Source organism: Cajanus cajan, chromosome 2, assembly GCF_000230855.2.
Source record: "Cajanus cajan strain Asha chromosome 2, NIPB_CcT2T_4, whole genome shotgun sequence".
In the NCBI taxonomy this organism is placed as follows: Eukaryota; Viridiplantae; Streptophyta; class Magnoliopsida; order Fabales; family Fabaceae; genus Cajanus; species Cajanus cajan.
In genome coordinates, this window is record NC_138518.1 from 10,568,188 (window position 1) to 10,594,765 (window position 26,578).

Below are 26,578 nucleotides of genomic sequence, written 5' to 3' on the forward strand. Positions count from 1 at the left end.
AACTGCAGAGGTTTTTTTACTAGAGGCTTTGAAGTGAAATAACAGTAAAGATTATTTAGTGGAGGTTTTAAAGTAAATTAACTACAATAATCATTAATCAATATATTTTTGTAGAGTTTCTAATCCTCCCTATTTTCCTGTGTATAATAGTTTTTATACTCATTTTAATTGCATAATCTACATGTATTATAATTTCCCATTTTCACTTGTGATATTTATAAGAAACTTAATAAAAAAATACACATAAAATGGATGAAGAAATTCCATTTCTAATAACCAAAATACCAACATATAGTTCAAAGATTTACAATTCAAACTTCTATTATAAATCCAAGTACAACATAAAATCCATAACATTGTCAAATTAGCCTTATACTAAACTCTAAATCTGAAATACATTATAAGCAATCTAAGGGTTGCTAGCACCAGATGATCCTCTTGCATCCAAAGGTGTATTAGGAACACTTGAAGCATTGTTTGGCTGAAATAATAAAAGCAAAATAACTTAGTTAAGAAAATTATATATCACATATATTATATCATAATGACAATTCTAAACAAAGATATAAACTGAAAGTATAGAAGCTCAATGTACCTAAGCAGCCAAATACATATGCCCAAGAGAAAGCCAGTTTTATACCAAGTTCCAACGTGCAAAATCATAAACTGACAGTATAGAAGCTTCAATGTACCTGAGAAGATAACAACACCATCAACAGACACCCTCACCAACTCTGGCAGGGTTTTATTCAAGTATCTTGGAGATAAGTAACACAAGATAAAAGGAGCAAAAAAATAGAAAATCTTAGCATTAAAAATATAGAAAAAAGAAGCTTAGCATCATTGACATTCATTATATAATTTGATGATGTGCAAAGGCATATATAAGATTTGGAACACAAAAGAAACTTGTTGAATTGCACGTAAGCACATGCATTGTTGCATACCATTTATATTAGGTTTTTATAGCAATGCGCGGCGTCAACATAAGCTTGGGCAGCTTCGTGCTTGCTTTCCAACTACAACAACACGATTCATCACAGCGCGTGGAAATAAAGTCTGTTTACATAAATCATTGCTATGTTACAACAATGTACATCAATGTCTCTCTCTGTTCCAATGATGCATTTGCATTTGCTATCTATCAATCTGTTTTCTGCTTGTCGTGGAACAAATATTGTTTGCCTATCTAATACAATTCACATTTGAAAATGGCTTAGTTCTAGCTTTTGGTGCAGCTTTAGTTGCTACTGCTGGTGCTCCAAACACATTCCAAAACCTCAATGTTTCATCCGCTGCTGCTGATGCCACTATGCAACCATCTAGACTCTGAAGTAACATGACATTACACCAATTAGGAAAATACTCAAAAAATAAGAATCTAATCAGGTTTTTCACCCTTTAGAACAAAAATCTTGAAACAAAAGAAACCAAAAAAGTCAATGTTCATTTAGTTCAAGCTACTTCTTATAACACTCAAAATTCAAGAAGGTGCAGAGAATACATTCTAAAATAAATAACATAGCTAACATAGAAAGGGGAAAGAAGGCTACCTCTCCACTAGCTTCATCATCTTCATCATTCACTTCAGATTTGGACTTGTCCGATTCATCATCATCAGCAGAGCTTGCCTGGCAACATGATAGAAAATAAAGTATATAAACAAGACGATCAAAAAACCACACAGGCACACACAACAGAACAACCGAAACATGTTACTCACCTATTTCTTATCATAAGCTTTCATAAGTTTTTCATACTCAACTTTCCTTTCTGCAGCCTTGGCTTCATATGGAGCTTTCTCCTTTTCATTCCAAGGAGAGGAGTCAACATTAATTAAAAAATAAATCCTTCTTTAATAGAATGATTTCATTTATATATATATATATATATATATATATATATATATATATATATATATATATATATATGATGGAGGACCATCCTTGAAGACTCATGTGGGCCCCATTACTAGGTCCATGGCTAGGAGGGTTGAAGAGGAGGAGGGTGTTCACACACCAAGGGACACTCTCCTCATGATCATAGAGTACTAATACTCTCCTAAGCCTCATTAGTTTAGGATTTACTTTGCTTTCCATTTTTACCCTTGTATTTTGGGGTATTTTAGTCCTAGGATTTATTTCTTTGTATTTCCCATTTTTGCCCTTGTATTTTGGGGTAATTTAGATGCTTAGGATTTTAATTGGGCTAGGGTGCATCCATTAAGGAGGTGACGCACACTTAGTGGTGTTGTTTGGTCATTTTTTTGGTGTTAGGTAGGCTTAGGCCCAATTGGAGGGCCAAGGATGCATGGACTTATCATGCACCTTGTTGTAGCCAACCTAAACCCTTAAAGATGCCAAACTTGGCCACCAAGTAGCATCTAGGGTTGCATTTGGCATTTCATTTAGGGTGCATTTCTCCCTAGTGAAATTCGGCCACTCACCCTAAATGCAACCCTAAATGCAAGCCTTCCTATATATCCCCCTAGTCTAGCTCCTTGTAGACACTTTGGATATTAATGATATTGAGTGTGCATTTTGCCTCATTGTCATTCTCCTTAGTCTCTAGGAACTCCATGGCCTCCTCCCCTTCTCCTCCTCCTTCCACCACCGTGAGTGAGTGAGTTTGGCCTACCTTGGGTGGCCTTCACCAACCTTAGTGAAGTGAGCTAGCCAAAAGGAGCAACACCCCACCAAACACCTCCCATACACCTTGTGCGCCATCTCCACCACCCTAAACACCAACCTTTTCCTTAGCACTAGGTTGCCTTTGGCTAACCTCCTCCCATCTCCACCATAAAAGCAAAACCCTAAATAGGTTTCATCCTACACTTGGATGAGACAACCTTGAGCAAATCATCTTCACCTTCACCTTTGTGCTTCCGCCACCATCTCCTCCATTTTTTTATCAACTCTTGGAGTCTCCCTTGTTGAACCAAGATCAAGGGCGTGCATGGAACTAAGCTATCTTCCATCAAGTGGTATCTAGAGCCATGGTTCTTCAAGGGTAAATGTTTTCCTTCCTTATTTCCCTTTGAGTCTTCTTTGTTCTCTATTTTTGTATTCGGTCATTTCTCTTCTTCTCCTCTCTTGACCGAATATTTTTGTGTGGTTCATACTTGTTTTCCTTGAACCTTCCATGTTTTAGGTTCCATTGTTAGGTTGTCATATTTCTATGCTAGGTTGAGTATTACATGTTCATGCATTTTTCTTTTTGAATCTACCTATTGTTTTGTCATTTTTACTTCCTATATTTTGTCTTACATATTTTCCATGTATGTGCCCAAACACCTTGCATGAAAACATAAAAAAAAAAATACTATGTTACATACACACTAAGTGGGCGTGTCATATAGAATTCCTATCTAGGTCATTCATGCATGCTAATAGCTTCTAGCATGTTCTATGTTGCCATGATTTTCCATGTGTGAACCTTCTTGCACATGCTAGAAAAACCGCCTATCTTTACCCTTGCATTTTCACTTGTCTAAGTTGCTTTCTTGTTTTCCAAGAACCCTAAAAGAATCTAAGAGGTGCTGGATATTTTGTGCTAAAACAACTTGACCTAAATAGTACAAAACCAATTCCACTCAAAATATTCCTTAAAGAACCTCTAAGGATGCGCCACTTGTCTTGCTCCTATGCTACATATTTTTGACCTAATTTTTGTGCCACCACAAGTGCAAAACCTAAGCAACTAATTGGGCTGAAAAAGTTAAAAAAAATCTGGACCCAAGGACTTTTAAAAAGGAAAGGCCGTGACCTAAAGAAAACATAAAGAACAAACAAAAAAAAAAAAATTTTCCTTGGACAAAAAGGACTAGTTGCTAGACTTGTGGACTTGGACAATACCTATACTTTTGGAGCTGGACATTTGACATTTTTGGACACATTTTGGGACTTATACCTTGGCTGAACCGAAAACATTAAAAAGACTTAAGCAAGTGAAACTTAAACACAAACCAATTCTAGTGCCATTCTAGGTTTATTCCTTTGTGTGCTAGCTTTTATTGATTGAGTCTTAATTTTTGCTTCTCTTTCCTTTGGCCTCTTTGTTTTGTCTCAACTTTATTCAATCTGAGTTTAGCCTTTCATAATTAGCCTTTTCAGTTTTATTTTTTTGGAACTCTTGCTCTTAGTTGCTTTCATTTACTTGTAGGTGAAGCACTTATCTAGCAAAGTAGCAATCCGTTGGTGGATTGAGTGGAGGAGTGAACCAAAACCCAACCTAGCCTTAGGAAGGGTTTTCACTAAACCAAAAAGGGAGAGTAAACACTTTGGGAGAGGTGCTAACACGTTTGCTACTTGTGAAGGAACCAAAGAGAAGGAGCTTTGAAGACCTAATTTTTGTTTACTTTGGTTTTTTCTTGCATTCGGCCACCTTGTTTTTAGGCCATTAATTTCTTTCATTTGGTTTGTAATTTTGGCCATTTTAAACCTCTTCAACTTGGATTTTAGTGCGTGTAGAGAAGGTGATTTGAAAACCTTCACTAGGACCCCGACTAGTGTATGTTTTAAGTTGCTTTCCATTGCATGTTTTCTAGCTTTCCTAGTATAATTGTTTAGGTTTTTACTTTGCTTTCCAAAAACGTTTAGAAGGCTTACTTTGCCTACTAGGGGTGCGTGCACACACACACTTGGTAGTGTCAAAAAATTGTTTTGTAAGAAAGGTAAAAAGGGCTTAGTGATTTTTACTTGAAAAGGGCTTGGTTTTTAAGTGATTCTTAGTAGTCCACCTCCCCTTGAAGGTTCAATTTGTACACATAGGCCTTTTATACTAATCTTGCACCTTTAAATTTTTTTTTTTTTTTTGTGAAAACCTTTTCTCACTCAATCTTTGTGAAAACCTTTTTAACTCTTTGTGAAATTTTGTGAAAACCTTTTGATCAAAGATGAGTGAACATTCTAGTGTACATGGTCATAATTCACATAGTTCTAGGTCTAGTGTTAGGGATGAGCTTAGGCAATTGAAAGATTACCTAAGACGAAAAGAAGAGGAAAATATAAAAAGAGAGGAAGAGATTAGAAGAAAAGAAAAAGCGCAAGAAAGAAATAATGAAGAAATAAAAATGATGCTACAAAGGTTAGTTATGGGAGGAGAGGCTAGTGGTTCTAGACCAAGAGTCACTTCTCCTAGGCCTTCAAAAGGCAAAGGGACCTTGGTTCCTTCAACTATTCATGAGGAGGAGGGGCATCATACCTCACCTTCAAGTGAAGTCTTTTATAGTAGTCATCACAATGATAATTACTATCAAAGACCCCCTAGGCATCATAGACATAGGGAGTCTTCCAATAAGGAACCCAACATCACTCTTCCCCCATTTCATGGCAAGGATAATGTTGAAAATTATCTTGATTGGGAAATGAAAGTTGAACAACTTTTCTCTTGCCATGGAATAAAAGAAGATAGGAAGGTTTCTTTAGCAACCCTTAGCTTCCAAGGGCATGCTATGTATTGGTGGACTTCCCTAGAAAAAGAAAGAAGAATAAACCACGAGCCTCCAATTCAATATTGGAATGAGCTTCGTAGTGCCTTGAGAAGGAGGCATATTCCTCCATACTATGACCGTGAGCTTATGGATAAGCTCCAAAGATTGAAACAAGGGTCATCAAGTGTGGAAGAATATAGGCAATCTATGGAGTTACTCATGATGAGAGCTGGGATAAGGGAAGAAGAAAAAGAAACTTCTCAAAGGGCACCTTCCAAAGACACTAAGACAAGTGACGTCAAGTGCTTCAAGTGTCTTGGCCGAGGGCACATTGCTTCACAATGTCCCACCAAGAAAACAATGATTTTAAGAGGTCAAGATCACTATAGTAGCCTTGATGAAGCTACTTCCTCATCTTCAAGTGATGAAGAAGAAGTCTTAGCATCCGAGGAAGAAACTTACCCATGTGAAGGAGACTTATTAATGGTAAGAAGGCTTCTTGGTAATCAATCTAGTAACTTAGACCAATCCCAAAGAGAGAACTTATTTCACACAAGATGTAAAGTTTTTGAAAACACTTGTTCTCTCATTGTGGATAATGGATCTAGTTGTAATTGTTGTAGTACTAGATTGGTTAGCAAGTTAGCCTTAACTACTCTTCCTCATCCTAAACCTTACAAATTGCAATGGATCAATGAGGAAGGAGGGATTGTAGTTGACCAACAAGTAAATATACCTATCTCCATTGGCAAGTATAAGGATGAAATTCTATGTGATATAGTGCCATTGGATGCTAGTCATATTTTACTTGGGAGGCCTTGGCAATTTGACAAGAAAACCATCCATGATGGCCTCACCAATAAGATAAGTTTCCATCATCTAGAAAAGAAAATTGTCTTGTGTCCTCTATCACCTTCACAAGTGAATGAGGACCAAGTCAAAATGAAAGCCAAAAGAGAAGAAGAAGAAAAAACAAAACGAAAACAAAAGCAAAAACAAAAAAATGAAGAGAAGGTATCAAGCTTAGAGGCTAGTGTCCCCTCTAAGGAAGTTGTGCATAGAAGTCATTTTTCCCTTAAAAATGACATTAAACAAACACTTCTATGTGAACAACCTTTATACCTTCTCTACCTCAAAGAGACACTTGCTGCCACTAGTCATGAACTTGAGTCTCTACCTCCTAAGGTTCAAAAACTTTTAAAAGAATTTGATGATCTATTTCCTCTAGAAGTTCCAAGTGGACTTCCACCTTTAAGAGGGATAGAACATCAAATAGACCTTATTCCGGGGGCTAGTCTTCCTAATAAGCCTGCCTATAGGACTAATCCCCAAGAGACCAAAGAGATAGAATCTCAAGTTGATGACTTGTTGAAGAAGGGTTGGGTTCAAAAAAGCCTTAGCCCTTGTGCTGTCCCCGTTCTTTTGGTGCCTAAGAAAGATGGCAAATGGAGGATGTGCACTGATTGTAGAGCCATCAATAACATCACAATAAAATATAGGCACCCAATCCCTAGGCTAGATGATATGTTGGACGAATTGCATGGGGCCATTGTATTTTCCAAAATTGACCTTAAAAGTGGTTATCACCAAATTCGAATTAAAGAAGGTGATGAGTGGAAAACCGCTTTTAAAACCAAGTTTGGTTTGTATGAATGGTTAGTGATGCCTTTTGGCCTCACTAATGCCCCTAGTACATTCATGCGCCTAATGAATCATGTTCTTAGGGATTGTATAGGGAAGTTTGTTGTCGTCTACTTTGACGACATCCTTGTATATAGTAAGACCTTAGATGAACATCTTGAACATCTAAGGCAAGTCTTAATAATTCTTAGAGTCAACCACCTCTATGCCAATCTTGAAAAATGTACCTTTTGTCAAGAACAAGTGAAATTTTTAGGATTCATTGTTGGCAAAGAAGGAGTCCAAGTTGACTCTGAGAAAATAAAGGCTATTCAAGAATGGCCCACCCCAAAGAGTGTTGGAGAAGTTAGAAGCTTTCATGGCTTAGCTAGCTTTTATAGAAGATTTGTAAAGGACTTCTCCACACTTGCATCCCCTCTTAATGAGCTTGTTAAGAAGGATGTACCATTCCTTTGGGGTGAAGCTCAAGAAAAAGCTTTTAAAACCCTTAAAGAGAAACTCACCAATGCACCTATTCTAGCTCTACCTAATTTTGAACAAACCTTTGAGCTAGAATGTGATGCATCTGGGCTTGGCATAGGTGCTGTGTTACTTCAAGGTGGTCACCCCATAGCCTACTTTAGTGAAAAACTCCATGGGGCTACCTTGAACTATCCCACCTATGACAAAGAACTCTATGCCCTCATACGAGCTCTCCAAGTTTGGGAGCATTACTTAGTGACTAAGGAATTTGTCATTCACACTGATCATGAGTCACTCAAGTATCTTAGGGGGCAAGGGAAGTTGAACAAGAGACATGCAAAGTGGGTGGAATACCTTGAACAATTCCCCTACATCATCACATATAAAAAGGGAAAGAGCAATGTGGTAGCTGATGCTCTTTCAAGAAGGCACACATTGCTTTCTATCCTAGGAACTCATATTCTTGGCTTTGATGATGTAAAGGAATTGTATGAGCTGGATGGAGATTTCCAAGCCACTTATGCCAAGTGTCTACAAAAGCCTTTTGATGGATTCTACCTTCTTGAGGGGTATCTTTTTAGAATGGGAAAACTTTGTATACCCCAAGGATCCATTAGGAAGCTTTTGGTCAAAGAAAGCCATGAAGGGGGACTCATGGGCCATTTTGGGGTTGATAAAACCCTAAGCTTCTTAAAAGCTAAATTCTACTGGCCACACATGAGAATAGATGTCCAAAGGCATTGCTCCAAGTGCATTACTTGTTTGAAAGCAAAGTCCAAAGTAATGCCTCATGGACTCTATACTCCTCTTCCTATAGCTAGCTCCCCTTGGGTAGATATTAGCATGGATTTTGTGCTTGGGCTACCAAGGACTCAAAGGGGATTTGATTCTATCTTTGTGGTAGTGGACCGTTTTAGCAAAATGGCTCATTTTATACCATGCCACAAAGTAGATGATGCTAGCTATATTGCTAAGTTATTCTTTAGGGAAGTGGTCCGATTGCATGGATTACCCAAAACAATTGTGTCTGATAGGGATACTAAGTTCCTTAGCCATTTTTGGAAAGTATTATGGGAAAAACTAGGAACTAAGCTTCTCTATTCCACTACTTGTCATCCCCAAACTGATGGCCAAACTGAAGTAGTGAATAGATCCCTATCCACTTTGTTGAGGGTTCTCCTCAAAGGCAATAAGAAAACTTGGGATGATTGTCTTCCCCACCTTGAATTTGCTTATAATAGGGTAGTCCATAAGACTACTAATCTTTCTCCCTTTGAAGTTGTATATGGCTTCAACCCCATCACCCCTCTTGATCTTTTGCCTCTCCCTAATACCCCTTCATTGTTTCACAAAGAATGAGTATCTAGGGCCGATTTCATTAAGAAATACCATGAAAAGATCAAAGGGCAAATTGAAAAACAAACTAACAAATATGCCAAATACAACAACAAGGGTCGAAAGAAAGTTACTTTTGAGGTTGGAGATTGGGTTTGGCTTCATTTGAGGAAGGATAGATTCCCTACTCAAAGGATGTCCAAACTCAACCCTAGGGGAGATGGACCATTCCAAGTCCTTCATAAAATAAATGATAATGCATACACATTAGATCTTCCTTCTGAGTATGGCACAAGCTCCACTTTTAATGTTTGTGATCTTACACCATTTTTAGGAGCTGAAGATATACATGAAGATTCTAATCTGAGGTCAGATGCTTCTCAAGAAGGAGGGGATGATGGAGGACCATCCTTGAAGACTCATGTGGGCCCCATTACTAGGTCCATGGCTAGGAGGGTTGAAGAGGAGGAGGGTGTTCACACACCAAGGGACACTCTCCTCATGATCATAGAGTACTAATACTCTCCTAAGCCTCATTAGTTTAGGATTTACTTTGCTTTCCATTTTTACCCTTGTATTTTGGGGTATTTTAGTCCTAGGATTTATTTCTTTGTATTTCCCATTTTTGCCCTTGTATTTTGGGGTAATTTAGATGCTTAGGATTTTAATTGGGCTAGGGTGCATCCATTAAGGAGGTGACGCACACTTAGTGGTGTTGTTTGGTCATTTTTTTGGTGTTAGGTAGGCTTAGGCCCAATTGGAGGGCCAAGGATGCATGGACTTATCATGCACCTTGTTGTAGCCAACCTAAACCCTTAAAGATGCCAAACTTGGCCACCAAGTAGCATCTAGGGTTGCATTTGGCATTTCATTTAGGGTGCATTTCTCCCTAGTGAAATTCGGCCACTCACCCTAAATGCAACCCTAAATGCAAGCCTTCCTATATATCCCCCTAGTCTAGCTCCTTGTAGACACTTTGGATATTAATGATATTGAGTGTGCATTTTGCCTCATTGTCATTCTCCTTAGTCTCTAGGAACTCCACGGCCTCCTCCCCTTCTCCTCCTCCTTCCACCACCGTGAGTGAGTGAGTTTGGCCTACCTTGGGTGGCCTTCACCAACCTTAGTGAAGTGAGCTAGCCAAAAGGAGCAACACCCCACCAAACACCTCCCATACACCTTGTGCGCCATCTCCACCACCCTAAACACCAACCTTTTCCTTAGCACTAGGTTGCCTTTGGCTAACCTCCTCCCATCTCCACCATAAAAGCAAAACCCTAAATAGGTTTCATCCTACACTTGGATGAGACAACCTTGAGCAAATCATCTTCACCTTCACCTTTGTGCTTCCGCCACCATCTCCTCCATTTTTTTATCAACTCTTGGAGTCTCCCTTGTTGAACCAAGATCAAGGACGTGCATGGAACTAAGCTATCTTCCATCAATATATATATATATATATATATATATATATATATATATTCTGATATACTGGAATTTAATTGAAAAAACATTTGCTTACATACTTAAAATTATACCCGAAAGAATCTAAAAGCACAACAAAGAGTAAATTAATTTAAAAGACAACAAAAACGTGTCATTATTTATCATAATTGCAGAACTTACAGCACTGGACAAGGACTTCCATTTCTCTCCTCCAGCTTTCCTAACCTTCAATCAAAGAGTGAAGCAAACAATTTAGATGCTTATTCAAAAAGGGTACATCATCATTGAAGATGAAGCAATTTGACATGTAACTTACAACTTCTACACCCCTCAAATGAGGATTCTCATCCTTAAAGGTCTTCCTGAACTCCTCACTACCACAGACCATGAAACAAGTCATGTAATTTTCCAAAGGAGATATATAATAAAGTAAAGAGAAAAGACAGATACAAACAGGAACACAAAGAAAGCACTGGATGGTCTCTTAGGCTTGTTGGGGTCTTTCTTAGCCTTCTCCTTCTTTGCCTTTGGTGCTCTACTCCTTTCAGGCTTAGCAGGAGCCTTCCGCTTTCCAACCTTTCTGAAAGCAATAGAGATATATGTTCCATCACTACACTATTCATGTAACAACTGGATGCACCATCAAATATGCATAATCAGATAATAATATAATGTTTAGATATTAAAAAATGCACCCGAAAGCCAACACCCTGATCAACAAAGAGATGCAAAGTTATATGAAAAATCAAAATGCCTCAATAAACTTCACCAAACTGTAATGGTACAAAGAGATGCAAAGTTATATGAAAAATCAAAATGCCTAAATAATTTTCACCAAACTGTAATGCTACAGGAACTCGAGAACTAACCGGTCATCAACAGGCTTCAGAGCTTCTTTTGAAGTCTTCGCTGCTCCCTTACCCTTTGCATTCTTCATTTTTTAAGCTCCTGTGACAAAACAATCTACAACAACAAAAAAAATTTCAATAAAAAGAGACAAAAGATGGATAAAATTTCAAACAGTTAAATAATAAAATTAGCTTAATACATAAATCAAGATCCCCAATAAAATCAGGATAAAATAGATGCAACCAACTATGAATTTAACTGAGACTCACCAAATGTTACATGCAAACCTAGAAATCCCCCTTATAAAAAATCATTAGTTTGAAACTTTGTAGCAACAACACAAATCACACATGCACACACAAAATATTAGGTTAACTGTTGGTGACCAAAAAAGGCACGCCGTGCCACTCTCATTTTAAAAAAGAAATTAGAAAAAAAAAGTAGACAGAATAGTTATTTAAAAAGTGTGCGGTGATTTGTAACATGTAATTTACAAGAAAAAGTAGTAACTTATAAAGGATAGTAATAAACCTCACCCACCCCAAACAAACAAACAAACCATAAACCGCAACAAATAGTCTTACTATTACATCAATATCAAATTAACTAACAACAAAAACAACAATAGTCACACCTTTGATATCATCTCCACCCTTAACAGGCCTAGCCTTCTTCTCTAACTCCTCCATGTAGACCCCTAAAATTGTCCGGGTCGGAAATAAGACTCGAAGACTCTCGAAGACCGAAGGAAAGTCAGCCAGAAGGACTCCTGGAAGCCCCTAGGATGATTATCTGTAGGTTTAGAGGTCTTAGAGTAGCTTAAAATAAGGAAGTGGGAAGATTGGAGCTCAATACGGCCTCCTTGGAGTTCAGTACGGCCGTACTGTAGTTCAAATCTTCAGTACGGGCCGTATTGATGTCAGAGGCCGTACTACGCCTCACCCCTATAAATAAGACGTCATTTGGACGTCATTCCACACTTTTTCCAGACTTCTGGACCCTCTTGCTGAGTATTCTGGGGTTTTTGAGCAGTGTTCTGCCCTAGAATTCTCTCCGAGAGTCGATCCGACGAAGTTCTTGAGTTCTGAGCATTTAGCTTGAGAATTCGGACTAGTCGAAGGGAAATCTTTTTGATTTCCATAGTAAAGATTAATTTTTAGGAAGGAGCGAGCGAGCTTGTAGAGGGAGGGAGCGCCAAAAAGCCTCCTAAACTTCATTGAAATATATAAAAGCACGCTTCAAAGGTTTCTTTCTTAAAATCCCTTCTTTTACTGCTTTCTGATTATTGCATATTTAAATTCGTCATCATGTAGATATTTAATTTATAATCGCTTATAATAAATAGGGGTAATTTAGTAATTTTACACTGTTATTTATGAAATAATCCGTCATAGGGAACCCGAAAGGGGCGTTGTGGGGTGCTAACACCTTCCCCGCACGTAACCGACTCCCTTACCCAACTCTGGTTGTAATGGCCAAGGTTGATTTGCGAAAATCAATTGCCTTATCCCTTTTTCCAATGTTTTGAGTAAAACATTGGTGGCGACTCCAAGAACCCTTCTTTTTGTGAAAACCACTAATCCATGGAGGGTCCCGCTTGGGATTAATATGGATTGGTGAATCATTTAATAAAATTGTTAGTTCGATAAGGTCTCAGTTTGAGAATAAGTCGTTCTAACAATCCACCACTTTTCAAAAATATTAAAAAGAGTCCGACCATCGTCGCGAATGTCAAGGTCCGTTTCGGCGGGTGGCGACAGATGGCGACTCCGCTGGGGAAGCCTCGAGAGTCAATCCCATTTAGTGATGGATTCTTTTCAAAATAATAGTTTAAAATTACTGTATTACCCCTCGCTTGTATGATAATATGTTTTATCTATATGGCTTTTAATAACTGTTGTATGTTTAAATTCTCGCAATTGTTTGAAATACAAACTGTACACAAACCTTTGCACACAACAGTTCCCTCTATACCCGGGGGCATGAGTGGTAAGCCATAGGGAGTGGATGTTAGTACGGCCGGTTGTCGAATGGGTCTATAGGTGCCCGTAGACCGTTGTCGGAAAGCATCACTCAAGGTGATAACCATGAACTCAAGTCCGACAGTGCGTTGGAACTTTCCATCGACTTACGACGAGAGGAATTGGGTCCCTATAATGGGGGCACCTTGGGGGCCTCAGACCAGTGAGAACAGTTAGAACCTCCTTGAATATGCACTTTTCTGCAGGATACCCCTACCTCGTGATTCGCTCGTGACTGTTCGTGGATGAGTGAATTGTGTGTGCATTGTTTATGTGACATTGTTTGAGCATACATTGCATTCTTTAAACATACAACATTCCCCTTTTAAAATAAGAATAAATAGGAATAAGAATCTTCCATTACATGGTGTTAACATCTACCATCATCACATTCATATAGGTAGATTCCCTTTTCACCCAAAAAAAAATAATAAATACAAAAAACAAAATACCCAAAAAAAAAGAAGAAAAAAAGGGTTATCCAAACCAAGCAATATCATGCATCATCTCAGGGACATCCCGAAAACATGATAATGCTTAGTTGAATAAACACAATGCATGCATATTCAACTCCATCATCTCATATCATGCATTTTTATCAAAGATCATGGAGGGATCTAGGTTTGCATTTCATACATCCCTCCTAATAAATCATTAATAAACATTAATAAAAAGAAAGGATTAAGCGATGCGTATGTTCAGAATGGATCGCACGCCATTTGTTATTAAATGCAAGCCAACAACCGTGCCAAGCGAACACACGTCAACTCCGTTGTTGGTAATCAAGACGAACAAAGGGGAAGGTCCAACACCGTTAAGGATCACTACTCCAAGACCTTTTCCCTACGAATCGAATAAGGCTGTGCCATGGATATACGACATCCATTCTTCTGCCGACAGCGATATCTCTAACATCGCTGGACTTGGGGGCATGACTAGGAGTGGCAGGATCTACACTCCTGAAGATCTTCATGATAAAGCTCCCAAGAATAAAGGGAAAGAAAAAGAAGAAAAAACCGAGGAAAATAAAGAATCCGAGGAGGAGACTGATGAGCTGTTAAAATATATCCGACAGAGCGAGTACTCCATCGTGGATCAACTTCATAAGACGCCAGCAAAGATTACGCTGTTGTCTTTGATCCTAAGCTCCGAACCGCATCGGCAAGCTCTGTTGAAAGTCTTGAACGAGGCATATGTATCGCGTACTATCTCCCAAGACAAGTTTGAGGGGATCGTTAGTCACATCACGGCTAATGATCACCTCACTTTCATCGATGAAGAAATCCCCGCTGAGGGACCAAATCATAACAAGCCCTTGCACATCTCTGTAAAGTGCAAGGAGTATCACATCGCTAAAGTCTTGGTGGATAATGGATCTTCCTTGAATGTGATGCCTAAAAGAACTCTTGATCAAGTGGCAATCAAGGGAATCCAAATGCACCCGAGCAACATGATCGTTCGAGCTTTCGACGGTTCTAAAAGAGAAGTGGTGGGAGAAGTCAATCTCCCAATCCAAATTGGACCCACCATCTTCAACGTCGAATTTCAAGTGATGGACATTACTCCCGCATACAGCTGTCTCCTCGGCCGGCCTTGGATTCATGATGCAAAAGTTGTTCCTTCTACGCTCCACCAGAAAGTCAAATTAATAGTGGGTGACAAGCTGGTGACTGTTGTTAAGTCTCAATTTTACCTCTTTTTGGATGAGACTTATTAGACAAATTCCACTCATCCTATGAACCATTGCAATATAATTGTTCTCTTTTTGGTTCATTTTGTGTGCAGATATAACTAACCCAAATTCACCTAACAATACCTTAATCCACCTCTTTTTTGTGCAGGTATTGAGTGAAGAGTGGAAAGTTGAAGATCTCTCAGGATTGGAAGTATAAGAAGCTGAGGAGCAGAACAGGGTAGCTGCGCCGGGCGCAAGATGATACGCGCCGGGCTTGAGCGAAACAGAGCAGCTCATCTCTGGAAGCCATCACGCCGGGCGCAATTTAGAATTACGCCGGGCGTGACGCTTGGCAGAGACTCAAGAAGAAGAATATGCGCCGGGCGCGGATACTTACGCGCCGGGCGCGAAACCCTAATCTGACCTCCCAGGCTCGCATTTAAGGAGAACTTCGAGGGTTTTTCCATTATCTACACATTGGGCGCGTTTTGGGAGCTGTGGAAGGGATTCCCGGAGCTTGGAGCCGTTCGTGTGTGGGTCTTTCCTTCGGTTCTTCACTTCCTCTTCCATCTCTATTTTATATTTACCCTCTTTGTTGAGTGGTTTCACCCATTTTTTGTGGGGTTAGATGTAACCAACGAATTCTATTGTAATCCTTACGGTTTTTATGATATATATACATGTTGTTTCATTCATTGTTGTTTATGTTTCTATTCTTAATGCTTGCTTTGGATTTAATCTCATTGCATGATATAGGTTCCATTGGGTATTGGAAAATAACCCTTGAAACTAGCTCTGAAACAAATGCCTAGTGGGAAATGTATCTAGGAATGGAGCTTAGCCCATTAGTAGTCTTAAACCCTAGCCCGTAATGCGGGTGTAGATACTGGGTACTCAAGGGATTGATATTCAGTATCCACATCTAGGCTCTTGCTCTAAGGGATTAGGTTTGAGTAAACTATTGGGTTGACTAAGCAATGAATTTAACAAGAGATTAAGGATTCATTAGTTTGATGTTTGGTGAAATCTGACCCCACAATCTCACAAAACCATAAAATCATTTCTACCCTTTCCACTCACAAACCAATATTTATTTACAGCTTTCATTCCAATAGTCTTAACCTTGAATTCACATGACAAAATATTGAAATTGGAATTATTCTTTAGTCACGAATAGTCAATAAATGCTTATATTACCTTCTAATCCCTGTGGATACGATATTTTTACTACTTGAACGGCCGGTATACTTGCCGTGTTTGAGACCGTTGATAGAATTAAACGAATTTACAAATATTAACAAAAGTGTTTCAACGGAAATCTCAACAAGTTTTTGGCGCCGTTGCCGGGGATTAGAATGGCGATTTAGTATTTATAGCTATTTGTGATTTAATCCTTTTTCTTTGTTTTTGTTATTCTTTGTTGAGCAATGAAGTGTTGGAACTAACTTGTGTACTCTAGTCTTCAGCTTTCTCTTGTGTGCAAGGTACTATTATGAGCTGAATTGACCAATCCCTCTGAGCATTGTTGAGCAATCATGAGGTTGACCACGGGGCAAAAAGGAACAAGAGCAACAAGAGGAGAAGGAGAATCAGAGCATTTCAAGTTGGTCACTGTCAGGCTCGGGACAGTAAACAAGCGCTTCCTGGGAGGCAACCCAGAGATCTGAACTGTGTTTTAGATTTTTGTTGCATGTTGTTCTGTGTTATAAGTGTTGTTTTGTATTATGTGTTGTGGTTTGTGTTATATGTTTTGTGTTATATGTTTTGTGGTATATGTTGTTTGTGTTATGTGTTAGTTGTTAGAATCATGTTTGAATGGGTAAATATAGGGTACATTTTGTTTGGAATGTGAGGAATGAGGCAATTTTGTGTCTAGGTGGAAATAAGGCCTGATCCTAATTTAAAACCTGGGCAAATTGACCTTTTAAAGTGACTACGCGCCGGGCGTGACTCTTTTGCGCCCGGCCTAGTACTCAATTTTTGGTCTCTCGAACCACCACGCCGGGCGCGTTTAACGCACGCCCGGCGCGATATCAGATTTTGAAACCTCGTTGATTTTCGCTGATATGAAGCCCGGCGCATCTGTGTTAAGCCCGGCGCACCACACCCCTGACACCCAATATTTATCTGTTTTCAATCATGTTTCTTTATGTTCTGTTGTATGTTGTATGTGTGTGTGCTTTATGTTGCATTATTATCGTCCAATTCCGTGTGCATGCATGTTGTGCTTAATTTTGGTCTAAGGATATTCTCCATTTTTTGCTATATTTGCTTGGTCATCAATGTGTATAATTTTTGTGCTCACCATGTTCTTTCATGATTATACTCCGCAATCACTTCTGGTTACCAGAACTTTCAGGCATATACTGGTTGGCCTGGGGACCAGGCTCCTAAGTTTGGGGGAGTGGAGCTGCTGATGCAGACGGAGCCGTTGATGGTGGAGCAGCCCCTAAAGATGATGATGACCAGACCCCATAGATGGAAGCAGATGGAGCTCACCTTAGTTTGCCTTTGTTTCTTGCAATTTATTTTTCTGTCTTTTATTTTCAGTATTTTAACTATTTTTATATCTATCTCTTTTGGTGATTACACTGTTGGTTCTTTTTGTGAATATTCTGCTTTAGCACAGGTTTTAATCTTGTTGATACTTGCGTTGCTTGTGGTCAATTCTGGATTGTAGTTTGCTTGATGTTATGGTGCATGTACCCTAGACATTTTCAAGTCACATTAGATCTTTAGTTCATAACTAGTTGCATACGGGTTTCAATGTTGATCATAGAATTGAGCTGAGTTTGATAATTTGTGGATGCATAGCCGGGTGAGGTTTGAGCCTAAAACACTTATGAGTGAACTACGCTTAAGTTGCATGATAGACTTTGCTTGAGTTTCCCTGGTGGTTTGCTTATGTTGTGCACTTATATGATCAAGGCATTCATACTCCTCTATTTTGTAACCATCTAAGCCAAAAAGCCATCTCCACTCTTCACTTGACCCATACCTTTCTGAGCCTAAACACCACACCTTCCACTTGTCCCAAACCATGAAAAATTAACCATAACCCTTGCTTTGGTTAAGAGAGCAAACTGATGACATCAAATAAGTTTGGGGGAGTTGAAGAATGGGGAATTTTGGGAAGAAGAAAGTATGTGGTCAGCCATTACAAAACAAAATTAAAAAAAAAAAAAAAAAAAAAAAAAAAAAAAAAAGCAAAACAAAAACAAAAATATTAAGATGCAAAAATGTAAATATGCATCTCATAAAGGCTAATGGCTTGGATCAGGTAAAGGGCATGTGCCAAATTGTTGTAATGGGGTATGGAGAGGGACATCATTGTAAAATCTTATTTGCTCTCTTAAGCTATAGCACCTTCAATCCTTGAAAAACCATAAAACTGCTACCGCTTGACCCTGCTTGACCTAGATTGCCCTAATAAAGACCTTGTGATAAGTGTCTGCATTTGTTTTACCACTGGTTTCATTTGGAAACGAAGAGCAAAGTTGAATTATGTGGCGTGAGTAGTAGACTAGAGAGAAACACTCACCCTGATACACTAGTGTGCATAGAGAGAAACATTTTCCTAGTGAGGATGCATACACAGATAGTCATTACTCTTCTCAGCTCTTTGATCTCTTTTGAAACCTTTGTTTGCACCTTGTCATGTTCTATTGCAATAATTGTGATTGGAAATTCATCTGAGGTTCATGCTTGCGAAAAGAAGATACAAGTAAACTAGGATGTAGAAATTGACTCACTTGCATTGCTTGTTATCTGCTAGATTAATTACCTTTTGCTTGAGGACAAGCAAGGTTCTAAGTTTGGGGGAGTTGTTAAGTCTCAATTTTACCTCTTTTTGGATGAGACTTATTAGACAAATTCCACTCATCCTATGAACCATTGCAATATAATTGTTCTCTTTTTGGTTCATTTTGTGTGCAGATATAACTAACCCAAATTCACCTAACAATACCTTAATCCACCTCTTTTTTGTGCAGGTATTGAGTGAAGAGTGGAAAGTTGAAGATCTCTCAGGATTGGAAGTATAAGAAGCTGAGGAGCAGAACAGGGTAGCTGCGCCGGGCGCAAGATGATACGCGCCGGGCTTGAGCGAAACAGAGCAGCTCATCTCTGGAAGCCATCACGCCGGGCGCAATTTAGAATTACGCCGGGCGTGACGCTTGGCAGAGACTCAAGAAGAAGAATATGCGCCGGGCGCGGATACTTACGCGCCGGGCGCGAAACCCTAATCTGACCTCCCAGGCTCGCATTTAAGGAGAACTTCGAGGGTTTTTCCATTATCTACACATTGGGCGCGTTTTGGGAGCTGTGGAAGGGATTCCCGGAGCTTGGAGCCGTTCGTGTGTGGGTCTTTCCTTCGGTTCTTCACTTCCTCTTCCATCTCTATTTTATATTTACCCTCTTTGTTGAGTGGTTTCACCCATTTTTTGTGGGGTTAGATGTAACCAACGAATTCTATTGTAATCCTTACGGTTTTTATGATATATATACATGTTGTTTCATTCATTGTTGTTTATGTTTCTATTCTTAATGCTTGCTTTGGATTTAATCTCATTGCATGATATAGGTTCCATTGGGTATTGGAAAATAACCCTTGAAACTAGCTCTGAAACAAATGCCTAGTGGGAAATGTATCTAGGAATGGAGCTTAGCCCATTAGTAGTCTTAAACCCTAGCCCGTAATGCGGGTGTAGATACTGGGTACTCAAGGGATTGATATTCAGTATCCACATCTAGGCTCTTGCTCTAAGGGATTAGGTTTGAGTAAACTATTGGGTTGACTAAGCAATGAATTTAACAAGAGATTAAGGATTCATTAGTTTGATGTTTGGTGAAATCTGACCCCACAATCTCACAAAACCATAAAATCATTTCTACCCTTTCCACTCACAAACCAATATTTATTTACAGCTTTCATTCCAATAGTCTTAACCTTGAATTCACATGACAAAATATTGAAATTGGAATTATTCTTTAGTCACGAATAGTCAATAAATGCTTATATTACCTTCTAATCCCTGTGGATACGATATTTTTACTACTTGAACGGCCGGTATACTTGCCGTGTTTGAGACCGTTGATAGAATTAAACGAATTTACAAATATTAACAAAAGTGTTTCAACGGAAATCTCAACAAGTTTTTGACATACTCATCAGCAAGCCATCCACCATACCTTACGTGGATGCAGCGGAGGAAGCTCTAGAAACCGCCTTCCAAGCATTGGAAATTTCCAATGTTGAAACATTTCCCCGAGAAATGAAGAAGGTAGCCTCCATGCTCACCAAGAACGGATACTTGCCAGGACAAGGACTTGGCAAGGATTCCCAAGGAATTCCCGAGCTACCCATTATTAAGGATAATCCGGGGAAACAAGGGTTAGGATACAACCCTAATAAAGATCAAAGGACGAAGAGGAACAAAGATCCTTCTCGACGTTCTTTAAGCCAGATCTTTAGGAAGGCCGGTTCACAAGCGTTAAGGCCGGTCGTCGTCGTCAAGTGTTTTTCTCCTTCCGATAGGGATGTATAGACCTGATGACTATTAGAGATTACTCCTCGGGGATAGCCCGACCCCCGAGCCTCGATAGGGCACATGTTTCCATTATGATTATAATAAAATCATTCTTTATTATTTCTTATTGCTTCTCTTCTTGCTTACAATAAATTTCTAAACCACATTATTTTTAACCCTGTTTGAATAAACATGAATGAGGTTAAAATCGTCTTAATAATAATAAACCCGCATCATTTTTATGTGGAAGTGTGTATGACAACTTGGAGCACCTTCCCTTGGCCTCGACAAGTGCCATCATGGATAAAAAGAAATCCTTTAAAATAAAAGAAGCTCGGCAGGAAACCCAAAAAGGGGGCTGCGCAAAAATAAGAGCAAAAGACCCGCTAGGAATCCCACGAAAGGGTGACCTAGGCAAAAGTTAGGGTTGCAAAAATGAATAAAAACAAAAGTCCGCTAAAACGCCACAAAAGGGTGTTTTAGGCAAAAATAAGGACAATCAAAAAAGCAAAAGAAATCCATGATGGTACCATGAACCGAATTCAAAAAGAAAGGTTCAAGGGAAGCTATCTAAGTTGTCAAAATCACAACATCAATAAACAAGATTTTATTAACTTCATAAGTGTTTAATCAAACAAGCCTAAACACATAAGCCTACCTTGGCCAACCATTCTTACAAAAACCATTTTTGAAAAATAAATCCCCTCTAAAACACAAACTTCAGAACAAAAATATCTTTCCTTTCTTTTCTCTCTTGTCCCAAAATCTAGTGGAAACATGGAGATATAGTGGTCAATAGGAGGGTTGACACGTCTTCTAAAGGAAGGGGAGGATCACTGGGTTGATGACGCCCATCTCGATATAACACGCATCATTCCTCGGTTACAGAAATCGGCAGTGCACAGCCCGTCTAGAGGAATGGCAATATCCAAGCAAAGAAACGCATCGTTTAATTCTTTTGAAAAAAAATAAATCAAATAGAATTAGGTGCATCATACCGCATACATGCATACAGATGATAGGTGTACTGGAAGATCACTTATTCTCTGTTTATTGAAAAAACAAAAAAATCAAACTTCAGAAAAAACAATGCGCCCGTACCATGTTCAGTACGCCTGTACTAAAATTAGGGTTACGAACAAATTTTCAACTCAATACGGGCGTACTGAAATGGATACGGCCGTATTGGCCATAAAGAAATTTTCAAAGACCTCATCATGAGGCAATCGCATAAAATAGAAAAAATAGAAAAAATTGCTTGTGTATGACAGCAGTCAACAGAAAAAGCCAAAAACGACAAAAAAGGCAAAAATACAGAAAAAGCCAAAAATCGACAGAAAAGGCAAAAAAAATCAGAAAATCCAGCAATCATGCAGAATAATTGAGCCTGGAGAGGCTTGCCGAAATAATACTCTCTCAGAATAATTGAGCCTGGAGAGGCTTGCCGAAATAATACTCTCTCAGAATAATTGAGCCTGGAGAGGCTTGCCGAAATAATACTCTCTCAGAATAATTGAGCCTGGAGAGGCTTGCCGAAATAATACTCGTACAGAATAACTGAGCCTGGAGAGGCTTGCCGAAATAATACTCATACAAAATAACTGAGCCTGGAGAGGCTTGCCGAAATAATACTCATACAGAATAACTGAGCCTGGAGAGGCTTGCCGAAATAATACTCCCCAAGAGACATCTCAACTTGCACTCTTGGGCTGAACAGAAAATCCCAAAATCATACAGAATAATTGAGCCTGGAGAGGCTTGTCGAAATAATACTCCCCAAGAGACACCTCCGCTTGCACTCTTGGGCTGAACAAAAAATCAATAAAACGTACAAGAATAACCGAGCCTGGAGAGGCTTGCCGAAATAATACTCCCACAGAATAATTGAGCCTGGAGAGGCTTGCCGAAATAATACTCTCCAAAATAACTGAGCCTGGAGAGGCTCGCCGAAATAATACTCCCCAGAGATATCTCAGCTTCCACGCTCGGACTAAATTCCCCAGTGAAAGCTATCAAAGCAAGATCAGCAAGATTCCCCAAGGGAGGCTTGATCATCCAAACAGAATATCTAAGTCAAAGGACTTTTGACTTCCTCAGTGAAAGATAGCTTTCCAACTCAAGCGATGAGTGAAGCTAAGCCTGCAGAGGCTTCCTAAATAATACTCTGGGATACATAAGATCTTCAATCCCCATTCGCCTACTCAGAGGCACCCCTTCAAAAAGCAAAAAAATCAAAAACATCAATAACCATTCCCCAAGCGGAATCCGGCACTCAGCCGAACACCAAACATCAAGATCATTCGCCTACTTAGAGGCACCCCTTCAAAAAGAGAAAAATAAAAAAAGATCAATAATCATTCCCCAAGCGGAATTCGGCATTGAGCCAATCATTGTACGTCAAGATGATCCGCCTAACAGAAGAGGCCAATCAAGATCAAAACGACAGAATCCCCCAGCGGATAACAGCCTACACAGAGGCAACAAAATTGAAAAATCAAAAGAGTCACCCGAATAAGGATAACCGGGATACTCCACCAACGTCGAAAGGACGACAGCCAATCATAAGGCATCGCTCACCTCAGGAAGAGCATCTTTGTGTCTGCACCCCCACGGAAACAGAATTTCCCAATGGGCACCAACTACGCAATGGAAAGTTGGGACACAAGAACCTATGAGTAACTGCACATCCCCTAGACGGATCCCTGCGTTATCCAGCCCTCAGCGGCATCAAAATCAAAAAACAACCGTCGAAGCAGCATCGTGGACTGTGGAGACAAAATCATCGCTAGCCTGGAGAGGCGACGACTAATACTCACCCTGGAGAGGGCAAGACTCACGCTAGCCTGGAGAGGCGACGACTAATACTCACCCTAGAGAGGGCAAGACTCACGCTAGCCTGGAGAGGCGACGACTAATACTCAACCTGGAGAGGCTACTCAACAATTTTCCACCAGAAGACACTACAAGTCAGAAGGATGGCCTATTCCCTGGACAGTTGGGTCAACTCCTTTACTTGTCAACCGGTACACCAAAAAACCGTTTGACTAAGTAAAGGGGGGGCAGCTGTAGACCCCTAAAATTGTCCGGGTCGGAAATAAGACTCGAAGACTCTCGAAGACCGAAGGAAAGTCAGCCAGAAGGACTCCTGGAAGCCCCTAGGATGATTATCTGTAGGTTTAGAGGTCTTAGAGTAGCTTAAAATAAGGAAGTGGGAAGATTGGAGCTCAATACGGCCTCCTTGGAGTTCAGTACGGCCGTACTGTAGTTCAAATCTTCAGTACGGGCCGTATTGATGTCAGAGGCCGTACTGCGCCTCACCCCTATAAATAAGACGTCATTTGGACGTCATTCCACACTTTTTCCAGACTTCTGGACCCTCTTGCTGAGTATTCTGGGGTTTTTGAGCAGTGTTCTGCCCTAGAATTCTCTCCGAGAGTCGATCCGACGAAGTTCTTGAGTTCTGAGCATTTAGCTTGAGAATTCGGACTAGTCGAAGGGAAATCTTTTTGATTTCCATAGTAAAGATTAATTTTTAGGAAGGAGCGAGCGAGCTTGTAGAGGGAGGGAGCGCCAAAAAGCCTCCTAAACTTCATTGAAATATATAAAAGCACGCTTCAAAGGTTTCTTTCTTAAAATCCCTTCTTTTACTGCTTTCTGATTATTGCATATTTAAATTCGTCATCATGTAGATATTTAATTTATAATCGCTTATAATAAATAGGGGTAATTTAGTAATTTTACACTGTTATTTATGAAATAATCCGTCATAGGGAACCCGAAAGGGGCGTTGTGGGGTGCTAACACCTTCCCCGCACGTAACCGACTCCCTTACCCAACTCTGGTTGTAATGGCCAAGGTTGATTTGCGAAAATCAATTGCCTTATCCCTTTTTCCAATGTTTTGAGTAAAACATTGGTGGCGACTCCAAGAACCCTTCTTTTTGTGAAAACCACTAATCCATGGAGGGTCCCGCTTGGGATTAATATGGATTGGTGAATCATTTAATAAAATTGTTAGTTCGATAAGGTCTCAGTTTGAGAATAAGTCGTTCTAACAATCCACCACTTTTCAAAAATATTAAAAAGAGTCCGACCATCGTCGCGAATGCCAAGGTCCGTTTCGGCGGGTGGCGACACTCCACCAAACCCTGCACACTTTTATCAATACCTCTCTTGAGAGAGACAGGGTTAGCCCCAGAAGTCACACTTAGAAGCCCGAGCTTAATTATCTCGCGCGCAAGAACCGAGGTCATGGTCGTCCCATCACCCGTAGAGCCTTCTTCATGATGCGGCTTATGTTGGCAATGGGAAGGTACCTGTCTTGCTCGCGGATGTTGGAGCGAGGGCTGTGGTCGCCGCTCTCGTGGTTGCCGCAGCCGGGGCTCGCAAGACCCTCCGCCATGCTCGCTGGAACCCTAATTTGAGAAAGGGAAAAAGGAAAAACATGAGGCAAAACCCTAGAGAGAGGGAGGAAGGGGGAATGTTAAGAATACCTGAGAAAGGGGCACAATGATTGTTGAGGAGAGCATGAGGAAAATGATTTTCATCCCTCACGAGCGTTTGGGTACCGCGATGTTCTTCGAGGATTTGGGGTCGAGGTTTGGGTACCGCAATGTTCTTTCATCCCTCATGGTGCTTAAGGGGTTTCGAAGGGTTTCTTTGGAGAGAGAAGTCGTGGGTTTCTTGATTTTTTAGGGAGGGGAGTCGTGGGGTTTGTGATTTTTTAGGGAGGGAAATCACAAATTTTTTTTATTTTTTTGGAGAGGTAAGCTGTAAAGTTGAAGAGGGAAATTCCAGATTTTGGAATTTTTTTTAGAGGGAAATTTTTTTGGAGGCAGAAACTAGAAAAATAATATTTAATTAATAGAGGTTATAAACCTCTGCAAATTAAATAAAAAAATTGTAGTTTTTAATAAATTAAGGAGGTTTTTGAAACCTCCACAAAATAACCTCCACTATTTAACATTTTTTTTGTAGTGACAAATCCTTGTTGAGGAGATGTCCAAGTCATGGGTTTGATGACCTTACTCAGGTTAATATTTTTCTGGGTGGATTACAGCCACGGGTGAAAATTCTATTGGATGCCTCAGCTGGAGGTAGTATGCGTTTTAAAACACCGGAGGAGGCTATAGAGTTGATTGATGCTATGGCAACAAATGATTATGATCTACTAGCTGAAAGGGAGTCAAGACAGAAAAGAGGAATTCTAGAGTTGGGATCTCAAGATGCTTTATTAGCTCAAAATAAGCTCTTTTCCCAACAAATTGAGGCTCTTACCAAGCAAGTTGCTCGGATTCCACAACAACTACAATCCACTCAACATCAAGTTCTAAGTTGTGATCTTTGTGGGTTGAATCATCCTCACGGGCAGTGCATTGATACTTTCCCATCTCATGTAGAAAAGGTGAATTACATGGGAAATCAAGCTCGACAAGGAGGAAATTATGGTGGTAATTATGGGAAGAATTGGCAATCACACCCTAGCACAGGGTGGAACCAGAATGATATTGCTCAATTTAGTAGACCTCCTATGCAAAGGCCCAACTTGTATGATAGGCAGTCTAAATTAGAAGAAACATTGAATCAGTTCATGCAGGTCTCAATCTCTAACCACAAGAATACTGAAGCATCTATAAAGAATTTGGAGATTCAAATGGGGCAACTGGCCAAACAATTGGCTGAAAATTCTGGTGGAAATTTTTCAGCCAACACTCATACTAATCCAAAGGAGAATTGTAGTGCAATTACAACAAGAGGTGGTAAGAGAGTGGGTGTGTTGGAGGATGAGGAAGAGCAACAAGAAAAAGAGGAAGAAATGAGAGAGGGAGATGGAGAAAATAATCGAAAAAATAAAAAAATAGAAAATGCAAAAGAGAATGTCATAGAGGGAGAAGAATTGGCTGAGGAAGTTGCTGTTAAAAAAACAAAGAGCCAGCTAGCAAGAGAATTGAAGATGAAATCCAAGGTGTCTAGTACCAAGGATATGCCATATCCCCCAGCCCCAAGTAAAAAGGATAAAGAGAAGCAATTTGCACGCTTCATGGAGCTTTTTAAGAAGCTTCAAATCAACATTCCCTTCTCAGAGGCATTAGAACAGATGCCCACTTATGCAAAATTCATGAAAGACCTCTTGACAAAGAAGAGAAAGTTCATTGAGCAGGAGACTATTGAGTTGGAAGCGGGGTGTAGTG

The 26,578-nt window shown here is 39.7% G+C and overlaps 1 pseudogene across 1 annotated transcript; it reads right to left on the bottom strand.

Moving 5' to 3' along the window:
• Positions 1–1,047: 1,047 nt before the first annotated feature.
• LOC109814004 (high mobility group B protein 2-like) lies at positions 1,048–25,064 on the bottom strand (annotated as a pseudogene). Its single transcript, XR_014431307.1, has 10 exons — positions 24,881–25,064; positions 24,524–24,802; positions 11,799–11,847; positions 11,185–11,278; positions 10,770–10,895; positions 10,632–10,689; positions 10,496–10,540; positions 1,724–1,804; positions 1,554–1,631; positions 1,048–1,329 (listed from the first exon to the last, which is right to left on the bottom strand). The product of XR_014431307.1 is annotated as a high mobility group B protein 2-like (transcript).
• Positions 25,065–26,578: the final 1,514 nt, after the last annotated feature.